At 46.1% G+C, this 15,325-nt stretch overlaps 1 protein-coding gene across 1 annotated transcript in view; it reads right to left on the bottom strand.

Annotated features, from left to right (window-relative positions):
- The window catches only part of NDEL1 (nudE neurodevelopment protein 1 like 1), a 54,974-nt gene extending 39,912 nt beyond the window's left edge, over positions 1 to 15,062 (bottom strand). The window contains exon 1 of the mRNA XM_002921148.4: positions 14,927 to 15,062. The gene's annotated coding sequence lies outside the window, so the exon portion shown is untranslated. The remainder of the gene's footprint in view (positions 1 to 14,926) is intronic.
- Between the last annotated feature and the right edge of the window lie 263 nt (positions 15,063 to 15,325).

Below are 15,325 nucleotides of genomic sequence, written 5' to 3'. Positions count from 1 at the left end.
AAGAGTAGTTCCCTTTTCTTGTGCCGTGTGTATGCACTAGTAATTTTGCAGAATGCTTGGTTTTTGTAGTTTAATGAACTGTTAAAATTCCCATTTTACCAGTGAGGAAACTGAGAGTCAGCAAAATAACGTCGTCCAAGGTCAATCAACTAGGAAAAAAGAGGACTCAAGATCCAAACCCAGCTAGTCTGGATTGTTTAATTCCAGAAACCACACTATAACCACTCACTTAGGGGGTCTATTAATAATAACTACCATTTATTGGGCTAGAGCACTGTGCTAAGTGCATTTAAAAAATTACCTCCCTCAGTCCTCACAAGCAGCTTGTGAGCCTGGAATTATTACCTCAAGCCATATATATTGCAAAACCGAGGCCCTGGGGAGCTGGAGTTTAAACCCAAGCAGGTCTTTGTCCAAGCCCAGTGACCTGGGGAACACAGAGGAAGCTCTTTCAGGATCTGGGGCTCTGCTTCCCTGTCCGGAAGCTGTGCTATGGCCGATGAGATCACAGGCAGAGAGGTAATTAGGCAGGGAGGCCTTCCTGTGGACCTCCTGCCAAGACCCAGCAGTCCCACCCCAGAGGAGAAAACAAAGTCTGCAACTCTTGTCCCCACCTCCTGGCTGAAGTCCTGGGAAATACACTGAGTCACCTAATAGCAGGCCAGGCCCTACAGAAAATCTTGTCATCATCTTGCAGGCCACCTCCCCTCCCACCCAGTCTGGACCCAGAACTGGTATTTGTAAGGCTCCGTACGTTGGCCCCGTCGCAATGAATGGGCTTTGCCTGGCAAGGCTCTCAATAATAGCAAAGCCCCTGACTGATCTCCTTCCTCTGTGCCGTTGGGATTTCTCCCGAGTAACAGTGAACAACGTTTGCCCCACTCCCTGCTTCCAGTCTGCCCATCCAGGGAGAGCAAAGTGGAAGTGAAGATTGAAAGCAGCCTCAAGGGGAACAGAAGTTACAAAATCGGCTTTGTGAATGTAAACATGATGAGTGAGGTTGTGCCACCTTCTGCCTCCATAAACTCTTTACTAGGGGTTTCCTGAGGCATGGGTCAAGCCGAAGGGGTCAATATCACTGTCCCTGAGAGCACACACAAGCATCCCACCTTCCCTGCCATGCACTCAGAGACTCAGGAAACAGAGGCCAGTTTCCGCTGGAGAGGGGTGGGGGAGGTAGGGGTTGACCAGCTGCCCTACGAGAAGTTTGGACACTAATGTAAACTCTAGCTAATGAGAATGCAGGACTCCAGCCACATCACACACTAAAGGTAACATGGTGCGTATGGGCCTCCCTTGAAAATTCCGAGGAGGTGGGGTCCATGGAGCCCTCTGTTGAATCAAGTGAGCAGAGACCTCATAATCAAAGGTTTGATTCAGCCTAATCTCTCCATATCTTTTGGGCCAGTATTTTCTGCTGACCTTTAAGGGCCTAGATCTCCTGTACCCAGGCTGACCAAGGGACTCCCAAAAGCTGCCTTGTTACTAATGGCCTGCTGGATACATTTGCCAGATGTCCCACCGCCACCTCCATCTCGTCTGAACCCCAAACAAATCCTCCTTTTGCCCCAGTTAAAATTTCCAAAATGAGTTTCATGTTTCTGGCAATGATGTCGTCACTCCCCTAGTTATTAAGGCACAAAAGCCTCCTCGAGTCACCCTTAATCATCCCCTTCCCCAGCTTTCATTTCACTCTCGACGTTGCCAAACCCAAAAGACCCTCCCATCATGAACTTTCCAAAAATCCATTTTCCCAGTTCACAGTCTCCTATCTCTCCGTCCCTCCCTTCCCAAACTTCTCTCCCCCTAAATTTCATCTTGGTCCAGCCCAGCAGACCACACAGCCATCAGAATAACCTTCCTAGGGTCCCTCTGTGTACAGAGCATCGCTGGCTCCAAAACTTGTTTCGGCATCCTGTAGCCTTTGTGACGACGTACAAGCTACAAAGCCTAGCATTCAAGGCCCTCCCAAAGCAAGTCCAACCCACTTCTACAATCTACTTCCTATAATTCAGCTATGTGGGTCCGACCAGACCTTCCACTGCATCCCCCAAACAGTTCCCTTCCTCTCTGGGCCTCTTATTGACTCCCACTGCCCTGTGTCCTACAGCGGCTCCCTAAGCCCCACTAGCCCACCTTCCTCTCTGCCTTCTGAAGTCTCATTCATATGCTCCCTCCTCCAGGAAGCCCTCCCTGATACCTAAAGCCCCAAAACGAGTGTTCCTTCCTCTGAGTTCAAGCAGAACCCCATATAGTTCACAGGAAACTTACTGAACACAGCCTTTTGGTCAGGGAGGTGTCTGAGCTTCCCGCAAAGGAACCAAAGCTCGCTGAGCACAGGGATAATATTGATTGCCCCACCATTCTCCAGCAACAGGTGTTTAGCAAACAGTTAGTTAAATGTGCTTCAATTAAAAGAGAAAGAACCCGTAGTTTGGTGGCTATGACTCCAAACGCAAGACTGACAGCACTTTCTGGAAAATGCCCCAAATTATGAGAAAAAACTACCACATAGAGAGATCTTCGCTAGTTCGAAAGGCTGAACTTAGGTGATGCCGGGTGACGACGGACCTGGAATTCAGGTCATGGGCAATTACGGCTTTTCTGTAGCCCAAATCTTTTTTTTTTTTTTAAATTTTATTTATTTATCTGACAGAGATAGAGACAGCCAGCGAGAGAGGGAACACAAGCAGGGGGAGTGGGAGAGGAAAAAACAGGCTCACAGCAGAGGAGCCTGATGTGGGGCTCGATCCCATAAGGCCGGGATCACGCCCTGAGCCGAAGGCAGACGCTTAACCGCTGTACCACCCAGGCGCCCCTCTGTAGCCCAAATCTTAAATCCCAGACTATACCATCTACAATCCCCAACGCAACATCTTTTGCTTTTGTATTAAAAAAGAATAGTCATGGGGTGCCTGGGTGGCTCAGTTGGTTAAGCATCTGCTTTCAGCTCAGGTCATGATCCCAGGGTCCTGGGATCAAGCCCCATATCCAGCTCTTTGCTCAGCGGGGAGCCTGCTTCTCCCTCTCCCTCTGCCTGCCACTCCCCCTGCTTGTGCTCTCTCTCTCTGTCAAATAAATAAGAATAGTCATAATAAAAATAGAGTTTTTTATTTAAAAATTATACTCTTGGACCTTGAGGCAAGACATAGTTTTCTAGAGAGAGGCAAGTCTTTCATTCATCAGTGATGAATTTAGTGCTTGCTCTGTTCTAGGCACTGTGCTCGGCCTTGGGGATTCAAGCCCATCACTGTCAAAAGCACTCCCAGCCCCATGGAACTTATCTTCTAATGGGGAAGACAGATAATAAGCAAATAGACAAATTTTTTCTGTCCGATCATGGCAGATGCTAGGAAGAAACCTGCCCAGGGCAAGAGGCTAAGATATGGCAGGCGCGGCTCCCTGAGTGACTATCGGGCTTAATGTCATGGGAGTGATTGTCTTCCTCCATAAAATTGTCAGGACCCATAAGATAAAGGTCTGCTATATAAAATGCAACAGAGATGTGAAATAAGAACATAATAATATAGGCCAATGCCTTAGATAGAAGCTGATCTTACTTTCCATCACAGTGCCGGGCATAGAGTGGGCATTCCATAAATAAACTGGATGAAGGACTTGCTAAGTGGTCTACAGCATGCCCAGCCTTCAACCAGATGATAAATTCCCCTTCCGAGATAAGGAATGGTTCAAATGATTCAAAACTGCCCTCTTCTGCTTAGTTCCTGAGCCTTGGGCCAGGCAGCTGTGAACAGCTGGGCGGATCCCGGCACCACCTCAAAGAGAAAGGTAGACACATTTGATGTCTTTGTTGTATCCTCACTGGCTCCTTGAACAAACCGAGATCACCAAACTACTCAAAGCCATTCGGGCTTCTAAACCCCAGCTCTTCTGTCAGGATCTCCGTCCCCTCAATTCCCAACTCCCCGCTGTCTCTAAGTCAACTGAAAAGCAGAAATTGGGTATGACGACCAGTGTAGGTTCCAAACCTCCTTGCTGTTCCTTCCCTTTCCACGGTGTCTGTCTGAGGATGCCACCTGCTTCTGGATCCCTCACCCACGGCAGGCTTCCAGGGTAGCTTGCAGGTGAGAACGAGGACAATTCAGGCTGAGGCTATCACAGGCCTCCCTGTCAGAGTTCTGCTCTGGTACCTGGCAGGAAAGGGCCCTCCCTTGTCCTTATCTGGGGGAGTAAACTGAAGTTCAGTCTTTGCTTAACTTTTTTTTTCCCTTCCCTATTAATGGAATCTGATAATCCTGCCACGCTCCCATGAATCTCTTGGAGCTGCCCCAATTTCTTCCCCAGCAACCTACCTGAACTGTGGGCTTCCTCCCGTTCTGGAACTCCCTGCAGCCTCGTGGTGTTCCTGGCTTCAGAGCCTCCACTCCCCCAAGCTTCTGTCTTCTCTGTCAGCCCTGGCTCCCAGCCAGCCCCTTGTGTCACTACCCACGCCCCAGAGTGACAGCTCCTTCCACAGCAAAGGAAGGCACGACACTGTTAATTGTTAGCTTGGTTAACGCCTGGCAACCCCAAGGCTGTTGGCATCACACCTCCATAAACAGTGTGACTGTCCCTTGACCAGATCTGTTCACATACCTTTGCAGAGGCAAGGTGGCACTGGTTTTGCTCACTCCCAAACCATTCTCATGAAATGACCGAGGCCGAAAAGAAACAGAGCGTTTCTTACCAGGCTGAGCTGATCTCCCGGGCAGTTTCAGCCAAGTTCCCATTACCAGCAAAGCCGGGGAGTCAGAGTTACCAGGACGGAATGATCATGCCCGCAACCATTCAACAAACCGTCTCGAGTGCCCACCCTGTTCTAGGCTCCAGGAATACAGCAGTTAATGACACGAGCTCACAGAGAAGAAAGGAAACAGAAAAGAAGGAAACATTAGCCCGTCAGATAGTGGTAAGCACTGAGGAGAAACAAAGAGGCTAGAACTTTTCGATATTTTATATTTCGAGGGCAGCATCTGACTGACATGTAGCGCGAGCTATAAATACCTTGCAACGAATGCTTTTAAGTTCTGAGATATTTCTATTGCTTTCAGCTGCTCCTCCTCTTTTTTTAAATATTTTTAAAAGATTTTATTTATTTACTTCTTTATTTGAGAGAGAGACCACACAAGCAGCAGGAGGAGCAGAGGGAGAGGGGGAATCTCGCACGGACTGCTTGCTGACTTCAGAGCCCGACGCAGGGCTGGATCTCATGACCCTGAGATCGTGACCTGAGCCGAAATCAAGAGTCGGACGCTTAACCAACTGAGCCACCCTGGCGCCCCCTCTTTTTCCTTTTAGAACTCCAGTAAAAGAACTCTCCAATAAAACAAAATGAGCAAGAAGCAGCAGGTGACAAAATTTAAAAATACAGGTGACTCAGCGGTTAAGCGTCTGCCTTCGGCTCAGGGCGTGATCCTGGCGTTCTGGGATCGAGCCCCACATCAGGCTCCTCCGCTATGAGCCTGCTTCTTCCTCTCCCACTCCCCCTGCTTGTGCTCCCTCTCTCGCTGGCTGTCTCTGTCTCTGTAGAATAAATAAATAAATAAATCTTTAAAAAAAAAAATACAGGTGACCAACAGACATATCATAGTCACCTTCTCCTCATCAAAAACATTCCAAATAGAACAGCAAGGAAGGGGAGGGAGGGCTGTGTGTCACTACCTCGGATGTCAACTTNAGAATAAATAAATAAATAAATCTTTAAAAAAAAAAATACAGGTGACCAACAGACATATCATAGTCACCTTCTCCTCATCAAAAACATTCCAAATAGAACAGCAAGGAAGGGGAGGGAGGGCTGTGTGTCACTACCTCGGATGTCAACTATAGCTAACCTGGAATGTGAGGATTGCTTTTCTAGGGGGTCACACGTGTGGAGACCATTGTCTCAATAAGGGGAACCATACCCTGACCATTTATAACTATAACCTAAGATGGGCTCACAACCTACCGAGTCCAGGGGCTCTCGGAGAAAACTGCACACAAGCCTTTGTCAATTCTTACACCATATAATACAGAGCGGGTCCCGATGTCCACTTTGAAAATGGCAGAAGGGGGCTTTGTGGCCTGTACATGAGAAACATTCTCTGCTCGAAATTGGATCGGGCTTTTTTCAAGAGTGTATGTTCCACAGAGGCCAATTTTGACTCATAAAGGCTGACGTGCAGAAACAAAACATCCCAGGGTTCGTGTGAATCATGGCAGAAATGTCCCTTCCATACAAAGGAAACACACATCCCTTTGGAGGGGAGCAGGCCAGGCCGACAAGAAGACATAGATCTAAGGGCTGGTGGCAGGACCCCAGGGAAGGTGGGGGGAGCAGGAAAGTCCTTTCTCCAAGCCTGTTGCTGTTTCAACGATTTTCAAAATTCATGTATTAGTTGGACAGTTATTAAAATCATGATAAAAAGATATTAGAGGCCGCTCTGTGAGACCAGGAGGCCAGGACATACAGAAGAGTTGATCAAAGGGTGGCAGGACCCACCCTCCACCCCCAGCCAGAGCCCCACCCCTGCTCAGGGCTCCCCACCCTGGTGCAAGGGTGCAGTCAGGAGCCCTTCCCTGGGCCTGGAGCCCTTCCCTCCTGCCACCTTCGGAATTCAGGAATTTCTTCTTCTCGGCCAAATCTGGCCCCATCAGCAGGTGATTTTGCCCATCACTTCCCTCCCCTGAGTCTGGGTTTCTTCCTCTATAAAAAGATTAGGTTGGTAGCAGCTCCCATGAGTAAGGACCCATCCAGCCCTCTGCGTACTGAGCACCCTCACTGGGGGAGCTGAGGTCCCTGCCTCTCCGGGGCCAGTTTGCCCTAAGTCATGCCAAGGTCAGGTCCCTCCTCGGTCGGTCGGTCGGTGAGGGCAAGTGACTGAGGACCATCTTATTCTGGCCAAGTTCGTTTGCTCTGCCCTGGGGAGTCTCCGAACTTGCAGAACGGACCACTTCCAAGGGCATCTAAAGTCCGGTGTATTCGTCTCCTGTGGCCGCTGGTAACACATTACCACATGCTGAGTGGCTTAAAACAACACTAGGGTACCCTCCTCCAGTTCTGTACGTCAGGTGTCCAAAATGAGACTCAGAGGGGTAAAATCAAGGTATTGGCAGGGCTGGTTGCTGCTGGAGGCTTCTGGCCACTTCCAGCTTCCAGATGCCCCGGGGCTCCTCAGCCAGAGCTGCCTCTCTCCAGCAGCCCCTCTGCCACCACATGGCCTCGTCTGACTTTGACCCCCTGCCTTCCTCTCAGGAGAACCCTTTCGATAACACGAGGCCCACCCTGATATCCCAGAATAATCTCCCCACTTCAAAAGCCTTAACCACCTCCGCAAAGCCCTTTCTGCCATATAAGGTTCTGGGGATCAGGATGTGGCGCCTTTGGGGGGGTTATTATTCTTGCTACCACATCTGATCTTCTCATTTTACCACCTTCACAGTATTTGCCATTTCTCCACATCATCTTTGAACTTTTCTTTGAATTGACTCCCCTCCTCCCTTTTTTTTAAGTAAGCTCCATGCCCAGTGTGGAGCCCAACTCGGGGCTTGAACTCACGACCCTGAGCTCAAGACCTGAGCCCAGATCAAGAGTCGGACGCTTAACCAACTGAGCCACCCAGGCACCCCTGAACTGACTCACTTTACAAAACAGCCCTAAACAACCATAACTATGAAATCCTGGAATTAACCATCAGTCCTATTTTCCCTAATATTCCATAAAATAAATAGATAGCTATTAAAATGGCAAGTGTGGCTGTCTGTACCATGTAACATCACTTTGCACGCCACCAGGAGTACCAAGGTCATCCTTTGGGGGACAGAAATAGAATGCAGCCTGCTGGTTTTACAGAAGAGAGTAATTTGTCCAAGAATGCACAGCCACAAAGAGCAAAACTTCAGCTCCACCCACAGCTTCTTCCCTGTCTCCACCCTCACTCGTCTCAACTTGAGAGCATGTCAGTTTTTCTTCACAGCATCCCTACATTGGAGATTCATATCATCTAGTGCTCAGGTCCCCTTCTGTTACGCTCCTGGATATTTTATATTTAGAAAGTGGCATTTCCTATTGCTTCCCCTGTCAACCAGCCCTCGTGTATCCCACTTATCTGTGTTAAACAGTCGTGTGTTTACTTGGCCCGCATCTGGACAGCGTCCAAGCCCCGGGGACAAATGAACTGAAAAGGAAGGTCAGTGGCCAGTGGTGACTTTGTACTGGGCTCCTTGGCATCTGTCCCATCTGCAGGCTGAGCTTTGAAAACCACTTTTGAGAAGACAGAGTTCTGTTCCATACACACAGTGTGGGATGATATAATTATCCTCGTCTTACATAACAATCGGCATGCAATGAAAATAGCTTTCATTCATTGGATACTTAGTGTGGGTCAGGCCCTGTGATAGGTGCTTGCCAAACACCCATTCACGACAACTCTATGAAGTACCTCTTAGTGTCCCCACTTTACAGAGGAGAAAACCAAGTCTCAGAGAAGTTAGGCAGCTTGTCCAGATCACACGGCAGCTGTGACAAAGTCTGTATTCATAGCTCCTTGGAAGACACAAGAGAACTTAGCAATCCACCTGAGATGAGGAAGGAGGGTGGGGAATCCCAGAGAGGCTGAGCAACCTGCCCGAGGACACACAGTTGATGGCAGACTCAGGGACAGTTCATTCTTTCTGGTTTTCTCACTTAAGCTCGTATTTCTGGGATGACTTCTGCAGATGCCTGCCTGATATGCTTCTGTTTTCTCCTCATTACAGACATCCCTCCTCCCTGATGTTCTTGCTCTCTGTCCTTTTCACCCTGGGGTTGAAAGCCATGGAGGAATCTAAGGAGAACCCCAGAGCAACCTTGCTCCATCTCTTCCTCCAATCCACAGGGGGGAAAAAAAAAGATAGAAAGTGCTAGAAAATCTGTTGAGTCTGTAGTCACTGATTTGGAATTTGTAACAATTTAACCAGAAAAGGATTAAAGTTTGCCTTTTATCCTTTCCCCTGCCCCCAAAAAGAGATTGCTAAGCAGATAACAGAGTGGAAACAAGGTTAGACGGGGTCATGATCCAGAGGGGAACTTGTTAATGAAGATTTTAACCCCAAAGAACCTAAACGTCCATCAACAGGGTATTGACTAAATAAGTGACCCGATAGCCACACAATGGAATACCAAGTTACAATGAATAATCATGTCATACAACAATGTATAATAAGATTACAGTGACTTATTTTCATAAGTACATAACTACAGAAAAGGTGATTTGTATTTTCTTTTTTGTGTTTATTTGTGTTTTCCAAAAATGCTACGGTGAACGCAGATTACTTTCCTTTTTTTTTCTTTTTTAAGTAGGCTCCACACCCAGCATAGAGCATCTTGAATTTACAACCCTGAGATCCAGACCCGAGTTTAGATCAAGAGTTGGACGCTTAATTAACTGAGTCACCCAGGCACCCCTACAGATTATTTTCTTAATCTAAGGAAGGGAAAAATATCATTAAAAAACGTAGACATAGTCATTAAGATCCACTGTTTTCCGAAGCCTGTGCTCTGAGACCAAATATACAAGAAAATAAGAGATCGACCATACGCCTCTTTACAGAGCTGGCCGTAGATCGACAATTTAACAATTTTCCTACCCCACTAGAAAAATGAGCAATGGATATAAATAAGTGGTTCATAGGAAAAAAACAAAAAAGTGGCCAATAAATATGTAGAAAGATACTCAGCCATATCATTAATAAGTTTTGAACATGTAAATTAGAATAACAACGAGATATAACTTTTTGCTTATCAGACTAGCAAAGTTTAAAATAAATGATAATCTGCGGTGCCGTTAAAAGTGTGAGAAAGTCAATGCTCTCGTACAACACAGATCAGAGTGCAAATGTTATAACCATCACAGTTACCATGATGGGTTGAATACTCGTGTCTTCACTTCCTCTTGAAACACCACGAAAAACACCGGACAAAAATTCTGAAAGGGAGAAATCCATGAGGACAGAGTACAGGAGAGAAGACAATGATGACACAAGGTGTCAACAGAATCTTGGAAAATGGAAAGTAGGTTGGCGAGTGGTAGCTGATGGAGAGGATCAGAGAAGGCTGGTGACCGAAGGCCAACTGGAAACAAGCAGGGTTGTACCTCTGACCAACAGACGGGCTCAGAAATTGGAGGTGCCAGCTACGTCAGAAGGCCGGGCAGGGTGGGGCTAAAAACAGGAAGGTCTATTGAAACTACGGTATGTCTACAAAGCATTTTAGAGGCTGACTTCACAGCCCCAGCAAATGACAAGCCAAGGTATTCACCTCTCTCCCACCCCAGCAGGAGGAAGATGTTTACTCTGGAGAAACTAAAGCAGAAAAGCTCCCGACTAGGGCACACTGGGCCACACCAGAGGGCAACGCTAAGTCACCATACTACAAACAGAAGGGGGATAGAAGGAAGGCAGATCCTTCAAAGGTTGTATGTTAAATGATGAGATCCTAGGTTCCTTCCCCTGACAGCCTCCCAGAATGCCTATAGCCTGGCTTGTACCCTCCAGGCAGGAGATCAGAGAGTTTTTCTCAACAGAACCTAACTAGCTCGAGAGAGGTTTCCCAACCACATGGTCTGGTCTGGAGTACCTCACAGAGAAGCCCAACAGCCAACAAGATTCTCCACCTGCCCCCCACACACACAGAGCCTCCAATCAGCTTCCAGCTCCTTGATCATAAAAAATGAACATTTAGCAAGGAACCAGCAACATTTAAAAAGCCTCCAGTGTGAAAGACAGAACAAAATCACATAAAAGAAATTCAGGAGTAGTAGATACAGTGGAAGAAGCAGAAGTAAACTGGAAAAAGAAAAACTTTAACATCTTCCGAGAAATAAAGATATCACTACATTCATAAAACAAGAACATGGTGCTACAAAAAGGAATGAGACAAGAACTTTTTGTTTTCAGTGAGGGTTGAAATTAAAATATGCAGTTGAAAAAAAGATGGAAACTAAGAGATTATCTGATGTGTCTGATCCTACTGAGAGAAATTTAACAGTTCTGTTGGAGAGTAAACAGTGATATGTATGTGAAAACTAAGAAAATNGGTTCCTTCCCCTGACAGCCTCCCAGAATGCCTATAGCCTGACTTGTACCCTCCAGGCAGGAGATCAGAGAGTTTTTCTCAACAGAACCCAACTAGCTCGAGAGAGGTCTCCCAACCACATGGCCTGGTCTGGAGTACCTCACAGAGAAGCCCAACAGCCAACAAGATTCTCCACCTGCCCCCCCCCACACACACACAGAGCCTCCAATCAGCTTCCAGCTCCTTGATCATAAAAAATGAACATTTAGCAAGGAACCAGCAACATTTAAAAAGCCTCCAGTGTGAAAGACAGAACAAAATCACATAAAAGAAATTCAGGAGTAGTAGATACAGTGGAAGAAGCAGAAGTAAACTGGAAAAAGAAAAACTTTAACATCTTCCGAGAAATAAAGATATCACTACATTCATAAAACAAGAACATGGGGCTACAAAAAGGAATGAGACAAGAACTTTTTGTTTTCAGTGAGGGTTGAAATTAAAATATGCAGTTGAAAAAAAGATGGAAACTAAGAGATTATCTGATGTGTCTGATCCTACTGAGAGAAATTTAACAGTTCTGTTGGAGAGTAAACAGTGATATGTATGTGAAAACTAAGAAAATTNAAAAGGCCCCGAATCTCCAAGGAACTGTTGAAAAGGAAAAACAAAGCTGGGGGCATCACAATGCCGGATTTCGAGCTGTACTACAAAGCTGTGATCACAAAGACAGCATGGTACTGGCACAAAAACAGACACATCGACCAATGGAACAGAATAGAGAACCCAGAAATGGACCCTCGGCTCTTTGGGCAACTAATCTTTGATAAAGCAGGAAAAAACATCCGGTGGAAAAAAGACAGTCTCTTCAATAAATGGTGCTGGGAAAATTGGACAGCTACATGCAAAAGAATGAAACTTGACCACTCTCTCACACCATACACAAAAATAAACTCCAAATGGATGAAAGACCTCAATGTGAGACAGGAATCCATCAAAATTCTAGAGGAGAACATAGGCAACAACTTCTATGACATCGGCCAGAGCAACCTTTTTCACGACACATCTCCAAAGGCAAGAGAAATAAAAGATAAAATGAACTTATGGGACTTTATCAGGATAAAGAGCTTCTGCACAGCCAAGGAAACAGTCAAAAAAACTAAGAGACAGCCCACGGAATGGGAGAATATATTTGCAAAGGACACCACAGATAAAGGACTGGTATCCAAGATCTACAAAGAACTTCTCAAACTCAATACACGAGAAACAAATAAACAAATCATAAAATGGGCAGAAGATATGAACAGACACTTTTCCAATGAAGACATACAAATGGCTAACAGACACATGAAAAAATGTTCAAAATCATTAGCCATCAGGGAAATTCAAATCAAAACCACACTGAGATACCACCTTACGCCAGTTAGAATGGCAAAGATAGACAAGGCAAGAAACAACAATTGTTGGAGAGGATGTGGAGAAAGGGGATCCCTCCTACATTGTTGGTGGGAATGCAAGTTGGTACAGCCACTCTGGAAAACAGTGTGGAGGTCCCTTAAAAAGTTAAAAATTGAACTACCCTATGACCCAGCCATTGCACTACTGGGTGTTTACCCCAAAGATACAGACGTAGTAAAGAGAAGGGCCATATGCACCCCAATGTTCATAGCTGCATTGTCCACAATAGCCAAATCATGGAAGGAGCCGAGATGCCCTTCAACAGATGACTGGATTAAGAAGCTGTGGTCCATATATACAATGGAATATTACTCAGCTATCAGAAAGAACGAATTCTCAACATTTGCTGCAACATGGATGGCACTGGAGGAGATAATGCTAAGTGAAATAAGTCAAGCAGAGAAAGACAATTATCATATAATTTCTCTCATCTATGGAACATAAGAACTAGGATGATCGGTAGGGGAAGAAAGGGATAAAGAAAGGGGGGGTAATCAGAAGAAGGAATGAAGCGTGAGAGACTATGGACCCTGAGAAACAAACTGAGGGCCCCAGAGGGGAGGGGGGTCGGGGAATGGGATAGGCTGGTAATGGGTAGCAAGGAGGGCACGTATTTCATGGTGCACTGGGTGTTATACGCAACTAATGAGTCATCGAACTTTACATAGGAAACCGGGGATGTACTGTATGGTGACTAACATAATATAATAAAAAATCATTTAAAAAAAAAGTAAATAAAATGAATGTATGTTTTATGTAAAAAATAAATAAATAAATATTTGTTTTAAAAGTCTAGTTAATTTCCAGAATATATAAAGCACTCCTATGACTCCAGAACAACAAAAACAGCGTGATTGAAAAATGCGTGAAGAACTCGAGTAGACATTTCTCCAAAGAAGTATACAAATGGCCAATAAGCACATGGAATGATGTTCCACACCACTGATTACTAGGGAAATACCAATCAAAACTGCAGTAAGATAACACTGCACACCCATTAGGATGGCGACTAGCAAAAACACAGAAGGTAGCAAGTGTCGGCAAGAACATGGAGAAACTGGAAACCCCGAGCACTACCGGTAGGGCTGTTAAATGACGCAGCCACTATGTATGAAGTAAGACGGTTCCTCAAAAACTTTAAAATAGAATTGCCATATGATCCCAGCAATTCCACTTGGGGCATGTACTCAAAAGAATTGAAAGCAGGGACTCAAACAGATATTGGTGAACTCATGGTCATAACAGAATTATTCCCAACAGCCAGAAGGGGGAAGCAATTCAAGCGTCTACCAACATGCAAATGGCTTAACAGAACGTGGTCTAGTCACACAACAGAATTGTATTCAGCCTTAAAAAGGAAGGCATTTGTGACAACAGGGATGAACCTTGAAACCATTTTGTGAGTGAAAGAAGCCAGTCACGAAAGGACAAATACTGTATGATTCCACTTAATGATGTGTCTAGAGTTGTCAAAGTCAGAAACAGAAAGTAGAATGGTGGTTTCCAGAAGCTGGGGGAAAGGAGAGTGGGGACGTGGTATGTAGTGGGGACGGAGTTTCAGTTTTGCAAGACGATAAGAGTTCTGCACACGGGTGGCGATGATGGGTGTCCAACAATGTGAACACACTTGATGCCACTGAACTGTGGACCCAAACATGGTAAATTTTGTGTTTATTTTACCGAAATACATTTTAAAAAAATTTTTTGAAGTCTAGAAATCTATACACCGAAGTGTCCATGGTAATCCTCAGGGACGGAATCATGCAAAAGCTTTCTCTGTACTGTGGGGGGTTTATATCAACTATCGTACCAGGGGAAAAAAAGGTCAAGACCCATTTAGAAAATGAATTATAAGTAACCTCAAATTCTGAAGGATACCATCTTACAGTTTACAAAACACCTTCATAATCACTGTCGTGCTTAAGCATCACAAAAAAATCCCACGAAATACAGACATTGTGCCATTTTGTAGACAAGAAAACAGGTTCGGAGGGGAGTGACTTGCCCGTGAGTGAGAGAAGGAGCTGGACTCCTGGCAAGCCCCTAACTTGGTCAGCTCAGCACGCTGTCAAACATCACACGGAGAGAAACCTGTCTGAACCCAAGAAAGTCTCTCTATGAGCTTCGAAAAGGCTAGCCAGGCAGCCCAGTAACAGAAAGACAAATCAAGGCGTTGGGATCTTAGGGAGAGATGGGGATAGACAATGTGGTTTCTGGAAGCCACCAGAACAATCATCTGGTGTGACCCCCACAGAAACATAATGAGCCTCACAAAACTGACCTCAGCCTTTGAGAGTGCCCCCAGCCACACGGATGGAGAGGGTCTGCAGACCACCGGGAGCCCCCTGCTCTGGGGCGCCTCAGGCTGGCCCTCACCTGGCCCAGACTTTCTCCAATCAGACCCCCCGGCCCCCTGCCCCCACCATCCTGAGGTACCTGTTCCTGTATCCCGGGCCTCACAGATCAGACCAAGAGCAGCACACTCGGAAACCAAGCAGAAGTCAACAGGAAGCGTGAGAATCACCATATGACAAAAGAGGTACAAGGACAGGAAGTGGGTTCGGCCGCAAAGGCTGGGGCTGTCATCTAGAAGTGAGGCAACCCTGCTAGCCTCCTCGCTCAGCTGGAGTGAAGCAACACTTCCTTCAATGCCGAACAAGGGAAGAGAGAAATCAGGTCCTCACTCCTCAGCCAGGCCTTCGAGGCTGCCCACTGTCCCTGCGTGCGTGTATGCCCCTGTCCCTGTATTTGGAGGGGAAGGGCAAGGGCAAAGCTAGCACTTACTGAGGGTAGGAGCTGCATAGAACCTGGCACAGCACGTGAACTGAAGGCAGA

This window comes from Ailuropoda melanoleuca, chromosome 17 (assembly GCF_002007445.2).
Source record: "Ailuropoda melanoleuca isolate Jingjing chromosome 17, ASM200744v2, whole genome shotgun sequence".
Taxonomy (NCBI): Eukaryota; Metazoa; Chordata; class Mammalia; order Carnivora; family Ursidae; genus Ailuropoda; species Ailuropoda melanoleuca.
This window is presented reverse-complemented; position numbering and strand designations above follow the sequence as displayed.